General features: G+C 45.0%; 1 protein-coding gene across 3 annotated transcripts in view; it reads left to right on the top strand.

The window, feature by feature from the left end:
* The window catches only part of LOC144124950 (ADAMTS-like protein 5), a 144,910-nt gene that overhangs the window by 67,023 nt on the left and 53,406 nt on the right, over positions 1-24,481 (top strand). Inside the window, exon 1 of one of the 3 annotated variants that reach the window (XM_077657915.1) lies at positions 7,096-7,421. The exons of the other annotated variants lie outside the window; for them this stretch is intronic. The gene's annotated coding sequence lies outside the window, so the exon portion shown is untranslated. Of the gene's footprint in view, positions 1-7,095; positions 7,422-24,481 lie in introns of those variants that run through there. 3 annotated transcript variants of the gene reach the window in all.

Consider the following 24,481-nt stretch of genomic DNA (forward strand, 5'->3'; position numbering starts at 1 on the left):
ATGAACAAATACAAGTGCCCTAAGATCTATCTAGGAACACGTTATTGGTGCTAAGTAGTTCTCAGAGCAACACGTACACACAAATATAGACCGGAACAGGCCAAGCGCGGCTTCGAACTTAGGGAAACAGAGCGAGACTTGGAAGTGCCGCTTTTCCGGTTCCGGTCTCTATGTCCCCATGCTGCGCTGTGAACGACTTAACTAATATAGCACCGCGTGGCTGGGAAGCTGAAGAGTTTCAGGAATACTGCAACCTGTGCGATGTTCTCTTCCTCGTTAATCATATATTATCGATATCGAGAGATAGGCAGGTACTCATCATCGTCTCATGTGAGCATCATGAGAAAAGCGGCTTTGTTTCACCTTGGCTCCAAGGAAAGAAACATTTGTACTTCAATTCTCTCTTAACACCTTTCTTTGTTGTTTTGTCGCAGTTGACCTATTTCATTTTTTCGACAGACATTGATCTCGTTGGCGAAAGCCTCGCGTCGCGAAAAGTCAGTGAATGAAATGTTCGACGTGTCTTCCCCAGCGTAAGACAAATCGTGCACGTTCTTTCCCTCACGGAGCCGGAGGGGGGGGGGGGGGGGGGGGGTAGCTATTTTGAGGGAGCCTGACTGACGCCGATGGGCAGCAAACTGCGCGGATTTGCTTGCGTTGGCTGGCCAAAAAGGAGAAGGAAAGAATCAGAAAACACAACAAACCCCTAAAATGTAAGCTCCGAAGGACGGAAGGAACGCCTCGAGGACGAAACATCGCCGAGAGCTGCCCGGCGCTGAACGCAGTTTGAAAGAGAGAAATAAAAAAAAGGAAATCAATTCGGCGCACCATTTTTCAATCGAAGATCAATGCGTTTTCTCTTCTCTCCCCGCTGTCGTCGTGCCCTTCACTCTTTGGCCGCAGGAGATTTCATCGGGCGCCCCCGAAGCACATCCCCGGCGCGCTGCAGAACGTTTGTTTACAAGATGGAGTGCGCGTAAAGAGAGTGGCTTGAAAGGATGATTCAGACACAGCGTGTGTAACGCATCGTGTGCGTGGCCGAGCGAAAAAAAGTCTAACAAATAAATAAACACGGGCCGCATACCACAGAATTCACTGCACCTGGCAAGCAGCTTGAAACGGAAATGTCTGTGTGAGCAGCCTCGGCGGGTAATTTTCTCTCTGCATGCAGACTCTTCATTCCCTTCTCGTTACGTACTCGGCAAGAAGACCCGGAAGCCGGAAGATGAGCTGCTGGCAGCGTTCGCTGTTTGCACCGGCAATGCAAACTTCTCTACGTCAAAACAATTCGCAGGAAGCGAAGAACGAGGCGATTAAACTTGCAACGAGTTCATTTTTAACCACTCCTCTCTGAACGCCTTATGAGAAAGCCAGTAGCTCTGTGCGGGCGGTGCATTCATTTCGGCCGCTTTAAAGCATCCAGTGCTCACTCCGAAAACAATTTGTCTTCATGAGGGTGTGTTTTGGTAGACTTTCTTCTCCACACGTTTGGTGTGCACTTGTCTTGATTTACTTCGTGCGCGACTGCGGTAACTGCCTCCCCCTTTTTTTTTTACACTTTCAGCCTCACCTTGACGAATGTGCGCCCAGAGTGTGGCGCTTTCAAGCTGCAAGGACGGTTACCTTTTTTCTTTGTTTAGTTTTTTCCCCGATAGGTATGGATTTAAGTCCTGCATTGTATGTGACTGGCGTTGTATGTTTTCAGCTGGCATGCAAACTCATTATATTTTTATTTTTTACTGTTCGTCCGCGCTGCTTGCGCGGAAAGTGGGGCTCCTTTATCTTGCTTTTTATTTTCCCGCATTTGCATACTGAAAGAAAGCACGCTTTGTAGCTCCTCCTAATTTTGCATAAACTGAGCCTGAATTTCTTAAGCTTGAGAGTCTCTACATTATTTAATATTTTCAGCGCAATGAGTTTTCCTGCAAATTATGAAGAAGTGTACTACTGGAATTATTTTTAAAAAGTATGTAACCCGCTCATTCTTCAGCTGTGAACGCGAAAGGAGTGAAGGGTACTTGTGAGTGCCAGTAAGTCTAAGTTAATCTGATTGGACTAACTATAGAGCCTTTACGTGTCAGAGCAGCCCCATGGGCTACGAGTCGCACTGCAGCATGTATGTCGGGGAGGCGCCTTTTATTCTATCTTTCTGGGTATCCTGTGCTGTCCTCTAATGAAGAAAACTTAATCTCTTTCCAACAACTGCCCTCCTTTTCAGCCTGAGATATTTTTAGGCTGAAATATTCTAATCTCTTATTCTATACGAAAATAAATACAAAAACCACAATCTCAGTTTATGCCGTTGGATGAGCTAGGATTGTGGCACCACTCCTAGGTCATGCAAACGCGAAAACTGAACGCGAAGATATTGACGCGTACGATATTAGGACTGCTGGGAAAAAAATGTGTCAGCACTAAATCCGCTTATCTTCTGTACAATGAATTGTAATGGTTGGGGAAATCGTGCTGATCACAGAAGAATGATGCACTTTTGTAGTCTCCATTGCAGGGCACTTGAATCGTGTATAATGGGGGTTACAGGGCTGACTCCTAGAAAATACGGCCTCAGTGAAGCTGGCAAAGATGGCAGTCCGACCTCCAAGGCTGCTGCCGCTGCCCTTCTTGTTATTTTCATGTGTTTTAACTCTTTATCTCGCAGTGACACCTACGTTTGTGTTTAAAAAGGAGCACTTTTCCTAGCAATGAAATCAGTCGTTAGAGCGCGCTTAGTTTGTCTAATATTTCTGTTGTGCATGTTTTCGTCTCATGGTAAGTATTAGAGAGCGGTTCCCTGCACAGTGAACAGCCAACTAGCAGCCGCTCTTGCCAATTTACCTGGGTGTACTACGTCGCGTATAATGCCGAGTCTCCAAGTCGTTTGAGGGGCTCCTTTCTTTTTTGGCCGAAGACGACCGGTAAATATTATTTACAGACAAACGCTTCCCGCAATGTTTTCAAAGTACATAAGGTGGTGGTTGTCACCAGCATTCTCCTAAATCACACTGGTGTATGTCAATTTTACAGCGTCTTAGTAGAATTTCACGAGTGGATATATGTAGAAGGATTTAATGAGATTCCTTCGACCGCCCCTCAGGATGCTGCGTAGACTGTATTTCACCATGGTTCAATCACCATGGTTCAATCAATAGTTTCCGATTGTCAAGCAGCGATATAAGCTTGAAGGCACGACAAATGTCCTTTTTTATAGTGGCTGCAAGTCCTGCAAAAAAATTACAACACCCGGCCAAATGAACGGGAAAGAAACACTGCACTGCAAATTTCCTAAGCTCCGCTAGAAATAAGAACCCATATACATATCAAGCCGCTGGCTGTACGTTAAAATGCATTGTTTGCTGTTTGGCCTACCATTCTTCTGTTATACAGTATCTTTCCGTATCAGTAGTATATTTTCAGAGGATTGTCGAGTTTTAATAGATAGCAGGTGCTAAAACAAACTTTTGCCTCTGAAAAGTTTGCATATCCTTCCAGAAGTAACCCAGCAAAACGTGTACACTGAGAACAAAATCATTTTCCACTATTCGAATATCACTTAAGGCGGGTGTAAATGGGTGGAAAGTGTATTTTTTATTGAAATCAAACATGTGATTTCATTGATAGCATCTCAAGAACACGTGATTCGCGATAAATAAGTGTCACGCCCTGTGTTCTCTGCACTTCACTATTTAGTGTTCTACACATTAAAAACATACTCATAGGTATAGCGACGGCAACATAACAAGCGCCGCATTCTAAAACAATATGCTGCCGTGAACATTGCACTAAAAGGGAGTAAGGGGGAGTAAGTAAAATGTAAATAAGTAAAGTAAAAATGAGTGCGCTAGAGGAAAGCTTACCCCCTTTTACTTCCACACAGGCGTATTCGTGCTAGAGTGCGCTCGCTGACCCCATCAGCACCTTAAGCCAGTCCTCGGGAATTGACCACGCGCGCCATCTGGCGAGTTTCCAGACAACACTCCATGTGCGGGTGCCGCCGCTTTTTTCACACCCTCGTACTTTTAGCTCACTGTAACCGTTCTTATTACTAAGAACGTAAGATGCTTCCACCTGTGTAAACCACACAAAACAGAGTATTAACAGTACGTCTTAATACAAAAAGACCCACCCTCTATGTTTGCTGCTGCATGTGTCAATTAGGGACCAGAAGTTCCGTGCAAGTCGGTGCCCCTGAGTGCATTCGCATCCTCATCATCGCCACGATGGGACAGTAACGTGTAACGACTGCACACCCTTGTAAATCTTATTAGCTGCTGGGGCCGATAAGACCCAGCGCTTGTAATTCTTCCCTCGCATAATTGATCACGATCAAGCGCCCTGTTGATTGTGTTTGTCTTTTCTGTGTACATTATATTTAGATACGTCTTGCACTGTAGCTCATTGGAAGCCTGCCCGCAAGGGCGCTGGAACTTCCGTGCTCAGTTTTCAATTACGGGCTTTGTTTGCACTTCATCTACGCGCCCGTATGCACTCCCGGAATGGGATAGGATAGGTGGCGAAGGACGATAATTAAAAGAGCCCCTATGTTGAGTCCTCGCACAACCGCGTCTTCTTGGACAAAGTTTAAAATCAATGTTCTGCTACGCGTCGGAAGGATAGACCATTCCCATCAATATGTTCGCAACAGTATCTTACAATATTACACAGCTGCCTCAAACTAAAAGTGATGGCCAAGAAAGAAGCAAATGAGTGTAAAACTGCTGTTTTCCTTTTCTTCAAGGTCATGGGCTCGTATTCTGAAAATCTTCATTCCGTATGTACGATCACTCGACCTCAGAATTGCTGGCTGTTGTGATTAGGCTACCGTGTCTGTGACAGTTATGATTGTTCACCGCCGGCATATCACGTAACATTTTCATGTATAATAGAAGTTTGGTTAATAAAGCACTTGATCTTCAAACACTAATACAAAGGTATCACGCTTAGAGCTGCAGTTCATTCTAATTCACTAACCCTGCCTCAGAAGCACTGCACTGACTTTCGCCAAGTTCGCCTGTTTAAATGCAACGGAAGTGAAACCACTGGCTGGTGTGGAACATATAGAACCACCGAATGCAGGGGATATGGAGCACTAGTCCTTTCAAGATTGTACCACACCACTCCATGCATTTCCAGTGGGCGTTACTGTCATTATACTCGTGACAAAGAAGAAGCCATTCAACTCGTAGTCGAGAGGAAGCAGGCTGCCGAGGCTCATCTAATAAGCCGCTCATTCCAGCCTGTCACGTTAGTAACGGGACAAACCTCTCCTTTGCCTTCAGAGCTCGCCCCTACTACAGGACACAGTCGTAGGGACGCTACAGCGTCCACCGCGTAGACGTTATTCAATAATGGCGCAAAATCTAATTACAATCCTCTGGGAGCAACGCAAACACCGCGAAGAGCTCAGCGAGGCCTTCGATTGTGCGTAGGCTTAGGTGCCGCCTTCCTGTTGCTTGGTTACGCTCCGCTGCAACGGCCACTTCGCTCCTCCGTGAAGACGGCCGCGTCATGGGCGTCCTGGTCTTGCTGCCTTTCTATACAGATTCTACCCGGGCAGTTTCAACACTCGCTGAACTCAAGCAAGGTTTAATTTTTTTTTTTTTTTTGCCACGTTGAACAAGATGCTTGCGTTGACTCGGACTATTTCTCGGTACCTCGCTGAACCTTACAGTAGTTCGATGATACCACATGAGGCAAGGGAGTTAATAAAATATATCGGCAACCGGTTCGCTCCTATATTAACGCAATAATGTTTTTTTTTCGTTCTCGAGCTGAATAAACATTGTTTCGCTAGAGTTGCAGCTAGCGTAGCGTTGAACCGGGCAGTTTCAAGAGATAATGTTGCATACTAGATTGATTTGCGTTTTAGCGTATTCGTTAGGTGACCTGTCTGATGGAGGCTACTTCTTTAGCGCTGGGTAGTTCGTACCTCCCACCACAATGCTATGAAGTGGTACTGCTAGAGTAGGTATGCTTAACGTTAGCTACTCAGGGCAGGGTCTATAAGTTTGTTTTGATTTCACTCGATGCCTGTAAATGAGTGAATCAATCAATTAATCCATCAGTCAATCAATCAATATATATGGAATTTAGATATATACTTCAGGAAGTACGCAGAAAAATATTTGGACCAGTAGCCTTTGCGACTAGTAGCAGGTCCCAAAAATTACTACTGGGTCAACGCCTCGAAATTTAGAAAGATATACAAGCAGTTCAATGATATATAATAGTTCAATGACAGGCGGAAATGAACACACGCGTGAGCAGGAAGCACGAAGGTGAGCAAAAACGATTGCGCAACTACGTTGCCACTTCCATCATTTTCGCTGTAGAGTGACTGTGGATATCCTTTGGTGTGACAGACATGGACGTGGTCCACACTGCGAAATGAACATTCCTTCTTTTCTTTCGCCCCTTTTAACCCTTCCCCACGTGTAGAGGAGCCAACCGGCATTCCTGGTTAACCTCCCCGCATTTTCCTAGCTTCTGTCTGTCTCTCGACAGAGAGGTAATGCGAGACGCCTGTGTGCTGTGCAATGTCAGAGCACCTCAAAGAATCCCAGGTGTTAGAAATTTATCCAGGGGTTTCCAGTACGGGCCCTCTTTTCCTCTTCCTGCTTTCACTCCTCTCTTCGTCCATTCCCTCACGGAGCGGTTGAGATTTCCACCGAGATTTGAGACAGCTACTGCGCCTTTTCCTCAAAACCAATCTTCTCTCCGATCTTATATGAGACAGATACTGCGCCATTTCCATTCCACCAAAAACCAATTATTATTATTATTACTCTCCGATCTTCTGCTTTATCATTCATTTCAATATACTTACCTAAAACGAGTCTTCAGTAAATTGAACTGACCGCTTTAAACGCACTCCTGCATTCCGGGTCTAAAACGGCCAGCTAATTATTAAAAGGTCAACCATCCGAAAGCAGCGATCCGCCGAGCAGTCACCCGGACATTCCGTTAACAACGGAGAGAGCGCGCGCGCACGGGTAAGTGGCGGCGCGTGGTGACCGCGACCGATGACACCGTCAGGGAGCGCTCTGCCCGTCAGCCTCGGGCAGCAGCCGGAGCCGGAGTCGCCACCTCCTGGCCGTCATAGTGGACCGCGAGAAGCAGTGCGCGCAGTCGGCCGTTCGGTTCCGCCGAGTGCGTGCGCCCCGCCTCCTCCTCCGCGGTTCGAACCCGCGTCGGATTCGACGCGCTGCCCCATCGTTCGCTCGCTGTTCGGAGGAGCTCATCGTGTTTCTTCTGCGTGCTTGTGGATGACTCCCCCCTCCTTGCTCCCGCGGGCAAGCGGGAAGAGTAGGCTTCTCTTCATCCTCTGCACTCGACAGCAGTGATGGATACGTCGACCGAGATCACGTGCACCGCCCACAGTCGGCGAGTCTCGTAAGAGCCAGGTGGACGGCGGTCGTGGCCCCGTAAGTTGTGCTTGCAACCGAGCCCTTCGAGCCTCTTGAGTTGTTTGCTCGCTGTTGTCGAGGTGCTAACTTGCGGTACTCTGGTCTTCACATTCGTTGCATTCACAAAAAAAAGTTCTAGCACCTAACGCCAATGCTCGATAAGGAGAGGCAAGAATTGAAGAATGTGTTTCACTGTGTCAAGAAGCTGCTTGGTATATTCACAACTTGACCACAGAATCATTGAGGTGGTTGTTGACAACACGCCTTGCGTGATTTGTGCCGGCGATTGCTCCAACGTAACGACGCAATAAACAATAATTAAATACCAGAGTTTTGGCACAGTTCCGTCATCTAACCAAGCACACAAGCGCCCACAAGAGTTGTCAGCTCCCATCGGAACTCAGTTGCTATTATAATCGATTTAATGACCGGCACAATCCGACTAATAAAATCGGCCGCCACGTTCACTGCAACAGCAATAATAAGTTCATAAGTTCAGCCGACAGCCATTAATGGAAATATGACAGTGATACGTTGGAATGATGTTTCATTCCGAATGGTAGATCGAGACAAGTCAGAAATGTGGTTCGTCTTTTTCGTGCATTTTTAAAAGAACGATCTTGCTAAAAGTTGCATGGCACTTTGAACTCGTGAACTTGTTTGGTTTGGGTAAAAATTGAATCGCCAAACAATTCGCATTAACTGAGCGTCGGCCAGAAAGCCCTGGAATTTTTGAAAGGCTGGACTTAGCAAAACAACAAGTGGCCTCCTCTCTTAGAGCTTTCTGAGTTCAAGAGCTTCGAGACCGGGAAACGCTAACCTAGATTCACCCTGGCAGGTTGTGTCCCAATGCATCCAAGCGTAGGTATGCAAAGCGCACTCACTACAATATAATTTACAGCAAAGTGCATGGCATACTCGGAGTTTCCTTTTTTTTTACTTTTCATGAACTCGTCTTTGAGAATGCTGCTCGTTGATCATTGCACACATTAAACAATCTCGGGAGGTTCAAGTACACTGTGGTATCTGCTGTGCTCAACAAAGAAAATGCAGCACTAACACATTGCGCTTTTGTTACCTGCATTCTTAATTATTGCGCGTATACACGCATGCTGTGACCAGCGGCCCCCACGACGTTTACCAGCGGCTTTATTCTGTACCATTCAATATGCAGGGTGTTTCACCTTAAACTTTACACAATATTTAACAATAGGCTTTTTGAATTAGAAGAGCGCTATTTTAGGCATAACATTGCCAGCGGTGTAGTAATTCAGAATACGGATGAGATGCGCTAACTAGCAGGCTGTTTAGCTAATATTGAATGGTTAACTTTTTAACTATTACTGTTTGGCTCCTTAATTACTGAGAGCCTTGTAGCCCAGTGGAAGTAATCTTCATATCAGTTTTCTAAATTTCTGACAACGCGGTTACCGTCGGCGCTGTGGCCCAACAAACTTTGGCTGCGTAGCGTCAAAATAGATGCGCGTTCGAGAAGCTTGCAGGCAAAGCAACCTCTCAAGTGCACGTAACTCGTCGGATTAGCTAAAATTTGTTGAGCCACAGCGCTGAGGGTAACCGCATTTTCGAAATTTTAATAACTGGCATGGGTATTACTTATGTTTGGCTACACGCCTCTCAATAATTAATGAGCCTAACAGTAGTCGTTAAAAAGTTATTTTCAATATTAGTTAAGCAGCCTTCTAGTTAGCCTGTCTTAGCTGTATTCTGACGTACTAAACAGCTGACAGCTTTATGCCGGAAAAGCGATCTTATAAATCAGCAAAGCCTATCTTTAAAATTTTTGTAAAAACTTAGGTGAAACACCCTGTATAACCCGCTATGCCAATTGGATTCCCAAAATGCAGATGTTCCGTGCTAGGTGGCTATCAGTCCACGGCTGACAGCGACCAAAGTGGCCCATTCAATGGCATCTGTGATCACCTCCAGGTGGTCTCCTGCTCCTCATCTAAGGTTTTGTCTGGAGGAGGGAAGATCCTCCTTTCTAGTTTAAAATGGTTAGTAATGTCGTGACGTGATGATAGGCCGTCCTTTAAGAAACTCTCAGTAACTACCACGTCCCCTGCTGGGCTGACGAATACTCGAGCTTTGATGTGTGCTGCCTCGTCAGCAGGATTCCCCGAGTGAGCCGAGACCCATATCAATTCCATAATTCTGCCTAATTTTTTTTTGTTTGAACCAATATGTTCATACTGGTTCATATTGAAACCAATACGTGCCTGAGAAATTCTGCCCCTCGAATAAGTGCGTATGGCGAATTTCGAGTCGCTTAGTATAGTATCAGCATTGGTGTTAATGATGGCAAGGCCGATGCGATAGCCGAAGCAGCAAGTCCCTTCGATTCACTTGAAAAGCCCGCCGTGTAATGCGAACGTTCAAGAACAGTGATTTATTAGCGATGTCACTTAGTTTTTCACGGTACTGTTCGCACTTCTACAACTATTGGTTAAAATTTGTTCGGCGCGAGCACTTAAAATATTCTCCTAACTTTTACCGGGCAAGTTTTCGAAGAGGTATGGCTAGTCAGAAAAAAAACCTTTCCAGGCAAGCGTGTTTATGCGGTACTAAATTTTTCTATCCTCCTCTCTAACTGGAGTCACCATAAGCGCCTATTACACGTGGCGTAAGTGGCGCGCACGTGTCTAATTAGTCAAAGAGGCCAGGCTGTTCGCTAAGTGTTCGCTTGTTAAGTGAAAACGGAATGTGGGAAGCAAGCGAAAATAAATTAGCCGGCGAACTTCACAGGGCACCTGTAGCTTTTTGCTCAGAGTATCGTAACCAACTATGAAGTTCATCTTTGGAGCTTTAGAGAAAACCGGCTAATAACGTAATAGTGCGCACGAAATAGAGCAAAAGAGCAAGCGATTGTCCACTTGTAAGTTTTTTTCTTCTTTAGAGTGCGCAAACTGACCAACTGGCATAGCATTTTCGTGACATTACTACTTTTCTTTACGCAAATGAAGCATGGACAAGTTGGTTCCACATTATCAGAACAGGGCTAAGACGGGGACGTGAATTAATTACTGTTTAATTACTGTTTTAAATACGCGATGCTTTTGCATCGCGTATTTAAATTTTTATCAGCATTCCTGCATATTCGCCGCACCAGAAGAGCCATAACAAGTGCACATTAAAGCAAAAAATAACGCATTGTTATCTCCAGCTGGCTTTTTAGACACTACCATGTAATTTTTAAAAAAAACCGTCACCTCTCTGCTTTCGACGAGTGTTTTAGTCGTGTCAGATGGGCAAATTTTGTTCGCAGGTATAAAAATTATTGCCATATATTTTGTTCATTTGCATAAAAACCTTCTCTTTCATGTTTAAAGCGTCATATACACGCTGTGCAAGTCTAAGATCTGCATATTTTCCAACGGTATTAATACATGAGATCACTTCTTTATCTGCGGTACGTGTGCTATCATGCGGCAGTGTACAGGTACTGAATTTCTAATGTTCCTTGCTGGGTATGTTCTCAGAGAACTTTGCTAAAAAGGCGGCACTCAGGTCCGGAGCACGGTCCAGTGATGAAAATTAACGACGTACCCAGCGTCAGGGTTGAGGGTCTACGCACAAGGCGTAGAAAGTTGCTCGTGAATCTAAAGAAAAACCTCATAGCGAGAGCTTTATACGCATGATACCACAGGGAGTTTATAAATGATGCTTAACTGAGAAACTTCTTAGAAATGTCTACTCTTTTGCAATATTGTATACGGCGAGCAATTTTTCCTTGATGCCTTTTGTGCCTGTTAGTGCGGCGCACTAAAGCAGCTAAGTGATCTACCGGATTTCCGCTTTCGAAATGCGGAAGAAAAAGCTGCCTCTTTTGATACATACAAAGAAAACTATCTGTATTGCATGAGAAAAACTTGTCACCCATTGCTTTTGCAAATCGTCGATAATTTGTTCAGTTTCTTCAGTTTCAAAGAAATCGCTGGCGAATACTGCTTTAGAATCACGACTCATTGCTTTCACTTGGACAAAGACGTCAAGGTTACAGCACCAAGATTCGTTTTCCTTGCTTAGGGGATGTTTCTCCGCCAAAATGTTAGTATACAATTGATATAGAAGCTGAAAAGAAAAGATTATGCATTTTATGCAATAATCCACCATCGTAGCTTCGAAACTGCTTAAATGAGGCGACGAGTTCTCAGCCAGCAAACATCGCTCCATGCGGCACAAAATGCAAAAACCTCAAGAAGAACCACTTTCGCAAAATAAGGATATTGACGTAGGTGTATCATTCATTGCGAAGACGCCCTTTTATTGGCGACAAAAAGAAAACGGAATCCCTCTCGTTAGTACTACAGAATTCCTCTATGTTGCCAGCTGTATCCACAATGACGAGGAATCCCAAACCTCGTTCTCGTCCGTCCGCTAATCCACGATAGTACAGCACGTGCCACCCTTTGGCACTGTATACGCCTCATCTGTATTTCTAACCTCACGAAACCCTATTACAACCCATTTAATACCCGCTAGTTCCTCTAAGATCACTGCTAAACTAGCCTCACTGGATAAGGTTCTGGTCAGGACACAGTATGCACCTAACACCACACACACACAACTGAGCAAGTTTTCCTTGCTTTTTTTTGTTGGCAATAAAAAAAAGCGTGAATAACTGTCTCAGTTGTGTGTGTGGTTTTAGGTGCATACTGAGTCCTAAAACATGCTAGGCTTTTTTTTTGCATAACATAAAACACATAACAAAATATACACTTATTTACTTACGAGATGTGTAATTGTTATATAGCTGCAGTATTGACGCAAGAGCTTTCGCTGACAATTTCCAGCCAATCACATTTCTTTTCTTTCGTTTTTTCCGCGAGAGACGAAGTACAGAACAGTTACTGTATATACCGGACAAACCCTCGGTGAAGAAACGATGTGCGTCGCACACCCACGCATCTTGGAACGTGCGCGCACTAAGAATATGTCCCCAGAGGGTTCCAATTTCCTCCCGACAAAAAGCGAAGCACCGGAGAGAGGAAAGCTCCGTTTCCCTATGCTCTCCACCGCAAAGCCGACTTTTTGGCGGCTTCGTCTCTGTTTGGAAGTCCCCAAAGTCTCCCGGACGAACAACGGCGACTGCGGCAGCGGGGGATCTTCGAAATGCCAACTGTTGGGAAAAACTAACTTCACACCTCCCTGCCGACCCGCTCTGCAACCGACGCCTTTCGAGCTCTTCCTGCCTTTCGTTGAATGGCCGGCGATTTGAAGAGCTCGCGGTATTCTCGGCATGCAGCGCAACTCATGCTCCTGGCATCTGGAAGCATCCATTCTTCTATTCTTTCATTCTTTATTCTTTTTCTTCTTCTCTCTCTCTCTCTCTTTCACTGTGGTTGTAAACTAGCTTCGCAACGCCACAATTCGTCCTTGCCCGAGAGGAGAAAGTGGGACTTTTTCCGTCAATTTTTCGCACCCTTTCTTTCACTTTCTTACTTTTTTAATGCCGTCTACGTGTCAGTATCAGCTCGAGCGTTCGCCGCAAGAAGTATATTTATTTCAACGTACGCCTTCCTCGGTATCAATTACTTTTCTTTTCCTTTATCTCGAGCGAGAACATTTTCGTCCTTCTGCGAAAAACGTTTTCCCCCTTTTCGAATGAAAAAACGAAAGGAAGAGAAAAACGTGCTCCCTTACGCACGTCGCATCAAAGTTCCTTCAGTTCCTGAAGCGGAATGTAAAACTAACCAAAAGCAGGGAAATAAAAAAAAAATGCGTGTGCGGTTCGACTTGAGATAACTCCGAGAGTCGCCGAAGTGTAGTGGTTTGTTATTTCCACCTCCTTTGGCTGTGCCGAAAGGTGTCTGCAGACTTGCTTATTTTTTAAAACACCCTTATCATCCTCGCACCCGCTCGAGCGCGATCCTCCTTTTCAAAAATGTCGTCGAGGCTAGCATTGCAGTTTTATTTCTTTTTGATTCAATTTTTTCTCAGTTTTTTTCTTGGTGCGTACGCTGGAGATGTGCCTGTGCTTTTGCGAACAATCTGTGACTGGCGTCGAAGAGTCTGTCGAGGACGTACTTATTCAAATCTTCCGCTTTCTTAACGCCGGTGTACGAACCGTCAAACGGGTGCAGCATAGGTATTCGTACGCATCGTGAGTTCTCACAGAAGAGAAAGGTACCTAGAGCGCAGCTGCTTTGTTTTTAAGCACATGGAACTCTGGCGCAGTGTAGGCGGTCGGAGGTTTGTTAAGGCTTGCCTGAGGACTACAGGCGCATTGGGACGTCTAAACCTCATTTGTAACGCGCTAGCTCTGTCAAGGGGCATGTATTCTTGCGAACAATACAAGAGCACAACAGGACTTCAGATGCCGCAAGCACAGGTCGCTGAAGCTTCACTGTGAAGTTAATTAGCGTATCTCAACATCAATGAGTTTCTCACGATTTAGAGCTGAAGAAAGGAAACTTCTTTGTTGAGGCGCTGAATTTGACATATAAAGCAATCAGGAAAAGTTTTTCTGTTTATTCCGTTTCTTTCTTCTGGTGTACCATGAACGGTGACTGTAATAACAAAAATGGCTTTATTAATTTCAGTCCCAATATACAGATCCGGGCATGCCTAAGCCATTTGTTGGCTTGTGTGAGAACGTCTGACAGCTGCGGCAGTATTCGCACAGGACAAATAGAACAATAGGAAACTCATTATGACAGTGTTGAAACATAAACAGGACAATAGTGTAAGCAAATTTTTTCAGGAAAATTATCATACATTACGTTCTGTTATTCAAAAGTAATCAAGGTGCACAATGGAAGCTCTAAGTTGAATTTTCAGATTGAAGAAAATAAATCATTAATACTTAATTAAAAATTGGTGGAAAATGCGGCGAACGTATTTATTTTGCGTATGATTCATTGTAAAATGTACCTGCGAGTCTGCCTTAAAGATACCTACTTATCCGCGTTTCGTCTCCAGTCTTAATTCCAGAAGTATATATTTGGGGACAGCGATCGCTTTGAATAAGTTATCATACCATGGTAGACCAACCGTGTAAAGTAGTTTGCCTAATTTCCCTTCCTGGGATTACAGAACACACTTGTGGCTAAGAAAGTCGTCGGCAAGTGCCATTGCAACATTTACTTCATAATAAAGGAGTAATTACTCATTGGCGTCCACCCGAGCGCAGCCATGCGGCTACAACTGAAATCTATACAGCTTTCTCAGCAACTTCGTAGTTAAAGAAAAATTTTCTTTAACTATGAAGTTGCTGAGAAAGCTGTATAGATTTCTTTTGTAGCAGTATGGCTGCGCTTGGGTGGAGGCCGAAGAGTAATTACTGCCTTATTACAAATCTACTCCACCTTGAGGGATTCCCCTAAACATTTTACCAACATTTACTTCACACTCACTGACCCACTTTGGCGCCCCCCCCCCCCCCCCATATCAGTCGAGCCCATGAGAAAACTTAAATGAAGCCGTAATCGCGCAACTAACCCTCTTAATGTTCAATTTTCGTGCTTTCCATTATCCTCTGCACAAAGAACTGCATAGTTCTCAATGTTTATTTACTGTTCTTTTCAATCGTGTCTTCCTTTTTTTTTTTCTTGTGTCGCAATCAAATTTCGCGTGGTACAAAATCTGGCTAAATTAAACAGTTCGCTCCAGTAATTTCCACTCATCAGTGCTCATCTTGGAAGGGTATCGTTTGCCTTGTGACGCCTTTGCCATTGGTCAGTTACATATACATCGTGTTGTTGCAAAAGCAATCAGTCTCTCAAGGTGCCCTGTGGCTTACGAACTGAAGCTCGTTTTCGTGGATGAGAATTTGTTAGTTAATAAAAATTATTAGCCATTTTACCACCGTGACGTTGCTGGGTCACCAGATACGGACATTGCAAGGTGTATTTTCGCCAAAAGACCGAGAAAGACGCAATGCCGTCATCGCCCTGCATGCAGCATGCGTAATTCGCTAATGTAATGCCGCTTAATGTTCACGCTGAATTTTTGTCTGTCAGTAGTGTCTTATCATAGCCTCATGTTTCCATGTTTGAGTTCCGCGGCAAGAGGCAGAAAATAGCACCCCCGGTATAAGTTATAACAAAGTATATCCCGAGGGTTTTGTATAGGTAAACGTCCATACAACATAGCGGAAGAGCCGCTCAAATGTGTCTGTTAATCCGTCTGCTTTATCAAGTTCACAGATAGCATTGACCTCAGATGTCAGATTTACGAGTCCAGGAACGGAAAAAAAAATTAATGAGTTTTCTTGCATCGCTTGCTTCAAAAAGAAGATGAAGGCAGTGAGAAAAAATAAGAGGGAACATTGTTTTGGGGGCATTATTATTCATAAAACAGTGTTCTGAACGCACGACATGGCTATAATTAATTTTACGTGGTTTTTTCCCCAGAAATGTTCTTCAAGGACACCTATTACTCTTTTAATTTCAAAGCGATGCTCCATGAGAGTTCCCCTGCAGCGTCCGCACGCAGAAATGTAGCGCCGCAGTAGACTCAAGGCGTTCAGAGCGCTGCGACAACGCTTTATTTCTGGCTCTGTGCCAGATGGCGACATTTCGAACCGCCGGACTGAGTGAGCTCCGAGATCGAACGCAAGGCGTAAAATAGCCGTATTTTTTATTTATTTATATCTTTTTAATTCAGAAAAAAAAACTGTTCGTTGTATTGATGGGTTCGAAAGTGTCCCGTGTTAAAGAGAGCTGTTAAAATTCTGGCTCCTGCATGCGCTTCTGCCGCAACTGATTTGAATTTGTTGTTGTATCTATTATTTCCTCACGCCAAACCAAATTTTCACGCTGTCTTTATATCCTTTTATATGTAAGCTTGTTTTGCGAGGTCCATCCTGACCTCACCGGTACCGGCGGTTACTGAGACCGCGGTACAACACGACAGAACCGAGCGCATCAGCGTCTCCTTTTCGGGAGAATCTGCCTACTGCCGACAATGCAGAACAGTTGCGCCACACGCTTACTTGCTGACCTGAACGGTCGTCATCGAAGCTAGCAACCTTTTAATTCCTTACTTGTTGTATTTGCGACAGCAAGCACGCAGTCAGGGCGACGCGCCAAATTGCCTAACATTTTTTTCTCTTTTCTTTTTGTACGCTCGTCTGAGAGACCTACGTCCTTTTCTTGTTTCAACTGTTTTATTCCGGGAATCTTTTAATCGGCAATTCGTCTCGGTACAAACAATGACGAAAGCTTTGTTCGCGGTTGTTTCTACACACCGCATGCGAGACCACCGCAAAGCCTTAACTTGCAGCCTAAACTAGACTTGCTGCAGGGCTTACTTGCATTTGCACGGAAACAATGCAGCAACACGCCAAGGGTAGGCAAACCTCGCAATAGGATGCTATGTGCCAGCGAAACCTGCTGCGTCTCGAATTTCTCGCAACACGCCGAGCTTATCTGCGCACCGATTTTCTTGGGAGCTGCATACGTTCTTTCTTCCCCATTTCATTCCCTAATCTTCTTTCCTCTTCCTAATTATTATTATTATTATTATTATTCCTCTTCCTATTTCTCCCTCTCTTTTTCGTGGGACGCTATACGGCATAGTTTATGAATAAGATATGGTTAAACCCCTACCTTAAGGTGCCTCTCCATCTCCTAAGCGTGACACAGGACAAATAATCAGAGGCGCATGATTAAATGAATATTAAAAAAAAAGACGTGTCGAACGATACTATGCTCCGCTTATTTTCAGCCCACAGGGCGCCGTTAACTGTGAAAACTCGGCGCATTAAACAACTGGTTTGTTCAGGTTATTTAAGAGAAAAGAGTACGAGCACGGATCAGGCTTAAAAACGCGACTCGCAACGAATCGTATTAACCGGAGCTTTGTGAAAAACCCGGAGTCTGCGACTGATTGTACCCAAGCGCGCGCGCGTATGGATTCTCCCGTTATGAATCCCCCACAGTGGCGTCGCGATGAAACAAAACAATAAAAAAATGAAGATGAAGAAAGCAAGAACACGGGCTCCGCGGACTTCCCCAAGAATAGAAATTATCGACACGCGACCAGTCGGGTTGCTGCAGTTTTTCTTTTTTCTCAATTAATTACGAGCTTAAGCGCGAGCGACGGACAGGAAATACGGCGAAGGGAGGAATAATCAGCGTACGGGCACATTTGCACAAACAAGCCTTTTTTCCCTTCGAGTTCCGTCCTTTTGTTTCTGTTTCGCTTTTGGCGCCCACAAATCAAAAAGCCACCGCCACCACCGCTGCTGTTCCTGCAGCGGAGGGTGAGGAGGAAAGAGGACGACGTCGAAGTCCAGGGCGACGACGACGGGTCTGTCGAGGCGATAACGGCGCGCTAGCGCGGGGACCCGGTTCATTACAGGGATGGTGAGACGCGTCGTTAGGCCGAGACCCCGCGCACGCAGTGTCTTGCACAGTGGGCGCGCGCTCGCGTTTGCGCGCGCGCAGAATACATTACGCGCCGGGAAGGACACTCCCCCCCATCCTCCCACCGAGCCTGTAATTAGGCGTGAACCAAAAAGCGCCCTGCTACTGGTGCGTGTGAAGTGAGGGGGAAAAAGGAAGGGGGTCAATTTATGGCCAGCAATGACTTTTTTTTTTTCCTCCACCGCCGCCTTCTTATGGTATATGGTCACTCTTGCGTTTGGTTATGACTTATAGTATGCACTGCTGGAATGCGGTGGTGGCGGCGGCTGGGGTAGCATCCCAAACGACAACCATCAGAACGGGGCGCTGAGCGCCGTTCAGATAGTCCATGTCCGCAGTTCGCGGAAATATCCGCTCTGTATGGGTTCCGAGCTGTTATTCGTCGCGAGCGTTTCCCCGATTTGCCACATGCAGCATTACGCTGTTTTCCGTGGGTTTAGTATTCCAACCCTTTATGCCCTGGTAGATGATGATGCATGTACAGGCAACCATGGGGCACAAATCAGTGATGAGAACAAAAATCATAAATGAGTAACTTCGTTTGAAACATGTAGATGCGCAGCTAAAGATTTCCGCCGTAGAAGTATTCCGCATTGCAGGCGTGTACATACGTTATGAAACGCGACGCATTTAACCTGGATGCACGCGTATGCGATCTGTATAGTCATATGTATATTATAGTCATTCTGCTATAGACACGCTAAAAATTGAGCATGTAGCGTGGGACCTTTTTTTGCTCTCGGGCGGAGGAGATCACGATCCTTCGAATAAAATAATTCTCTCTCTTTCTATGCTAAGCGAATTTAGATTTATTTTTCCTCACAGAAATTAATCCAAGAAAAAACGGGGCTACTGACCGAGGCCCTGTAAGCTCACATCGTACCTTTGGGAAAAACAAGGAATAGAAGAAACTCTGGTCCTGAGATATCGTCCAATTAAGCACTTAATTTCCCCCTGCTGCGCGCTTCATTTACTTGCGCACCCTGCAGTGCTTGCAGGTCCAGATAGTCGTCTGAACACACCGTTGGTCCAGGTCGCTGGTCTCTGCCTTGGATGGCAGCCAGGAGAGAATTAACGGATTCAGCCTGAGAGCAAGAGGGATACCGGCTGTGTAGTTCGAAGTTCTGACGCCATCTTCCGAACAGCTTAGTGAGAATGTGTAACAAGAAAAGCTTAATAAAATAGGAGGCTTAGTTGGCGGAAGTTATAAAACGTGAGCCGATTAATTACAAATCCTCTTACGTTCGGTTGCTGTTTTTTTTTGTCTTTTCAGTGCTGTTCTTGTGTATTACAGGCCAAGCAAAGCTTGATATGTTCATCGAGGAAACATGAAACAAAACTGGCACATAGTTTACTGCCACATTTGTCGCTTATCGCAGTTTGTCTTCCGGCGGCTATGTTTGCGACAGGGGTCGTTGATTACGATTCTATTTTGCGTCAGAGAACACTAGGCGACTCAGCACCGGCGTGCTTTCAGAAACGCGGGAACGAGTCCCCCGCACGAAACAGAGTTCGTGACCTGAATGCAAATGGTCTCTGCACGCGGGCAATGTTTTCGAAACGGCGCGAATACACGTTTTAATGCACTTCGTGACATCGGGCCTAAAATCACGAAACCTCTCGCTGCGCTGGGCTCTACGCGAGATTACGCGCATATAGTGAAAATAAAAAGAATAAGAGAGGAGTCATGTTTTAGTTCACTGCCTCTCGGAATTTTTTCGTAAAAATTTTTGTTGTATTCCCAGGCAGAGTTTTTATTGGTTTTACTTCTCTTTTACACAGCTTTTTTTTTTCGCCCTCCAAAGAGCACGCTAGCAATAGCAAACGTAAAGAAGCCAAAGTCGCATTCAGCTTCCAAGCGCATACATGGGCATGTGCTTTCGACTAGGACCGCACTGACAGTATTTCCTCACATCGCGTCACGTCATGTTTCGCTTCTGCCAAAGGGAACAGAAATGAGCCGTTATCTCAGGCAGAACCAGAAATAACGATAGAATAAAGCTGTTCAGGTTGACGTTACGTTTGGGGCTTGGTTAGTGATACAGGTACTAGTCGGCTGTTTTGCGAGCAAGCGACTTGCCGTTTAATAAAGCGTAGAGAGTAGATCCAATGGCAAAAAAAGAAAGGTGAAAGAAAAGTGGGAGTAGGGAGGACACTCCACATGCAGCGTGCATAACACACACTTCGAGCTCTGCTTCGCTGCACGCGCTATGCTTGTACACCGCGCGCGTAAAGTGCATGTGCAGCCTTTTTAATTATCCGCTCTTAATTAACTACAAATAAAAATAATGCTGGCGTTCTGTGCCATCCCCATCCATTTCATTCTTTAAGCAGACGCTCTTCGATGAGTGCATCGACGGAGCGGCCGGTAAATAATGAGGAAACAGCATTAGTGCTGTTTTATGTGGCAGAGGAAGAAAAAAGAGTTATTACAGAGATAGAGGTGCCGCATGGCTTTTGCTTCCGTTTACATAGATATGCAAAACCTGTGCTGGGTGCTTAACGCAGATGTCAGTAAACCAAAATAAAAGTCAAAATAGAATTTCTAACTGAAATTCAAGAAAAAGATCGAACATTCGCTGCTCGGAACACCACACATAAATGCATGCTTAAAGGAAATGACGAAAAACGCAAGATGTAAACATCCGAAAGACGCTCATTATTTGCAAGTTCTGCTTCCTTCCCGCTTTTATCCTCGACCCTAAATCGCTGCTGGTGGTAAAGCTCCGACAACTTCTTTACTTCTACGATTCTTCGCTTAGCGTACCTTTTCCTAATCTTTACATTTTAGTAAGATTAAAAATAGCGCAATTTTCGAAGAATCTCGCATGCTGCCGGGATTCGTGCCAGAGACGAGGACGCTCTGTACTCTATATTTCTGAGCTAGCATGAACACTTCGGCGGAGGCATTCAAAACAAGCCTTTCAAGACACACTATACCTGCATCCGCCTCTGCGCGTGCGCTTTTAACGAATGAAAAGGTAGTCAGCGAACGTAATTTTAAGCCTTCTTTATTTTTTTTTTGCCATATCGTAGGCATACTGGCGAGAGTAGTGTGCTTGCCTCATGCGTATATTAAGTGAGCTTTGGCAAGCTGCGTGTGACAGTCAAAAGCACTGATGTGTTCCTTCCTAAATTGTCACAGCTTGTGTGATTCAGCTGTGTCCTTTTATTTAATTGCCTCAGTTAGTGCTCAGTGTTGTTTCATAACCAGTTACTACGCTCCTGTCAACTTTTTGTACACTTTAAGCAGGGTCTCAAGCGTGCCGCTGCACTACAACAATAATAACAAGATGTTCAAAGAAGCACCTTAGCGTTCCAAAAAAAAAACGCTTTTAGAACCAAATCTGCACCAAACTCGGCAACAGAGTTGGCACTTGTACGAGTGTGCCAAAAATAAACGCCTACGGCAATCTGTTACAGAGAAAGTGCATTTCATGCCCGGTAATTTGTCACCGCACACGACAAGCATTAGGAAATCGGAACACCCGACTCGATGACGTAATCATAAGACGCGAACGCCTACCACGCCACAGCTTCTTAATTTAGGCTTGCCATTTATAGATTTTGTAGACTTACATCTCGTCGGTGCCATTTTTGTAAGGAGAGCCTAAAAAATCTAAAGACGTCAACTTTGCTATTCCTGGCCGCGGACAATTGTAACGGAACCTTACGTGAGGCTTTCTTCCCCGGCACTTTTATTCGCTGGCTTTATTCTTTAGTTTAACGGGAAACAGCGCAGCTACAAAGGAGGCGCGAACAAAATCCTAAAAGAGAACCGATATAAGCCGGTACTCACGGCTGCAGGGCAGAGCTTGGCGGCTTTCGTGGCCACTTTGAGAGGCCATAAATGTGCGCCGGTCTCCTAGGTACTTTGTCATGGTGCACCACACAAAGATCGTTTCACGCTGCTTCATGACTGCGGATGCTACCGCCGCCATGATATTAAAGGGCAGCCGCAGAAATATCTCCTTTTTGTTTTCGTTCATATCATTTTTGGCCGCATATTCTTGCTTTTCATCATTTTTACGCTTGATTAATTATTTTCTTTCCGGCCATGCGAAGAACCGAGCTCGGAAAAAGTTACCTTACGTAAGCATCGTTTCTGATTAACTGCGAGTATATGCATATGCAGGGATGGTAACATCTATGAAAGGTATCCGCGGAGAAGTGCTCAAACCAGCACCTTTCGGCAAATGAGGCACCGTACGCCGATATTTTCCGTGCGATGCTAAAGCAGTTGCGTTCCTCGTTTATATAAACGCCGGTTGAAAGAACCGACTGCTATTTTTCTATTTTTGTCTTATTCGGAGAAAGACGTCGCGAAGAAACCTTCCCGGAAGCCAGCAGTAGATACTAGAGGAGCACGTCCTGAGGCGGTGGGTACACGAAATATGAACGAAGGCAGGAATGGGGTAGATTCCCGCAAAACACCGTATCTGTCCACAATACTTATTTTCAGCATGTACAGTTCATATCTGCAGTGATAGGCCTAATACGTGCACCACACAAATACGTACAGAACGATTTATGAGTAGTGCCAAACAGTTCCGCGTCACTTTCTGTACCCAATAAAATAAAACAATAATGAAAAAGAAAAATCTCCGCCTACTCCCACTAGGTTAAGGCGCCTTGGCAAATGCATCGCGAGTATCCGCGCCTTCCGTTCCTGGTCGTCTCGGAGCATCGCGGCCTTTTCGGAGGCGCCGAACAAACGGTAGACCCGCTCTTCCGCCGCTGTAAATTGCCCGCGAAATTTTTACGACTCCCGCGAGACTTCATAAAAGTCAGCCCCCGGTGGAGGTGCCACGGAAAGGGTTTGCCTTCGGCGACAGATAAAGTCGGCAATAGTAAAAGGAGAGTGGTTCAGGCCGAAGAAGTTAAGGGAAGGAATAAACGAACGGGAGGTGCAAAGAAACGAAGGAGATGCAGCGGACAAAGCGCTTAACAAAAGCTACCGGCAGCAGAGCCTGTGCACATCTCGTCGTCAAATAAATGACAAGTCGTTAGGGTTGCCAATCGCTGCGTTGATGTCCATGGTCTTCAGTGAGCGGCTCGCTTCCAACAGACTGCAAGTGCTTTTGTATTAGAGAGAAAAAAAACTAAAACGCGAATGAAATACAAAATTGTATGCTCTATGTGCTGATGACAATTCAGGGCACCTAGAAACGCTTGGATATACGTTTAGAGTTGAAAACTGTTAAGGTTATTAAATTCACTGCTTTTCTCTTCCAGTACGCCTCTGAGGCAATATAATCGATACATGAATTTCTTGTAGCACAAAAATGAAGCTGAAGCGTCAAAGGAACCGCAGAGTTAAAGCAAAAATAGGAAAATGTCTGTCGATGTTGCTTAAATGTTTAGTGGAATCTTTTATGGTGGAGTAGATTTGTAATAAGAGTATAATTACTCATTTAGCTTGGAAGAAGTTTTCTTTAACTACGAAGTTTCAGTGGAAGCTCTATAGCTTTCTTTTGTAGCCGTGTGACCACGCTTTGGTGGATGCCAGTCTGTCGATGTAAGCCAAATAATGAAGCACTCAATTCCCATGCACATAGTCATCAACGTCTGTCGCAATTTAACACAAACCAGGCCGTTATTAAGCTGCTATCAACAGAAATTCTTAATAATTTTTACTTATTCGTGTCCTGCTCGTGTTTACTTTCCCATGGTGACAGTTACGCGAGAACATTCATAGCATGTCCGCCCCTCGCTGCGTTTACACTTATTTGATTTCTAGGTCTTTTTTTTTTGTCCTTGAACACAAGATGAACACACTAACTTAGGACATAGTAGATTTGGCTCTCTCTTTTAAAGGCTGCGATGAGGCGAAAAAAAAAATAACGACTACAAATACAAAGTCCACATAGCCGGAGAAGGCAGGTAAAGATTGCCTTTGTCTAAAATAAAATTCCCATTCTTTCCCCAAAGTTATCGCGAAAAGCATTCGTGAATTCCGTCGGAGGATCGAGCGTTCGGCAGCGCGATCACCTGGTTCCGATATTGTGCGCCGATGTAGGCACGTGTCGCTTACCGTTGCCATGGGGCAGACAAATGCACGCAGGCGCAGAACCTATTGCCGTTCTATTATTGAAGGTTGGGTCATGTTGCACAAGACAGTTTGCACAGATGGAAGAAGGCCGGGGGGGGGGGGGGGGGGGGGGGGGTTAAAATATCGCCAAAAACGCTACGACAAGTTGCCTCCTATTTTATTCATACGCCCACTGGCTTGGCTTTTGTTGCATTGGCTTTGTTTAAAAGCACAGTATATGCATCTTTAAAGTACGTATTTTAAACTGTCAGACGAATGGGTTTGTTTCGAAAGACGAGACTATGAAAAGGCGGGCAACGTACGAGTCTGAACGCAGGCTGTTTGATTTATGGTAGCGCAAGGCAGAGCAGGCGGAATTAAAATAGAGAAAGCAAGGAAAAGAGTGGGGCCGCTGGGTGTATTAAAACAAAGGCAAGCATTTAACGGTGCACCTCTAAAGGCATGGGACGTAAAACGACCGAGATAAATTAGGTCAAAGAAAGACCTCGAGGCACGCCACATGCACACTTTCTTGCCTTCGATATCACGCAGTAGCATTTACGCATGCATATATACATATTTTGTACATGAACCCAATGCGAATGATTTCTCACTGCATACGCAGCATTAGAAACCAGCGCCAGGCAGCGTTATCGATA

This window comes from Amblyomma americanum, chromosome 3 (assembly GCF_052857255.1).
Source record: "Amblyomma americanum isolate KBUSLIRL-KWMA chromosome 3, ASM5285725v1, whole genome shotgun sequence".
Classification (NCBI taxonomy): domain Eukaryota; kingdom Metazoa; phylum Arthropoda; class Arachnida; order Ixodida; family Ixodidae; genus Amblyomma; species Amblyomma americanum.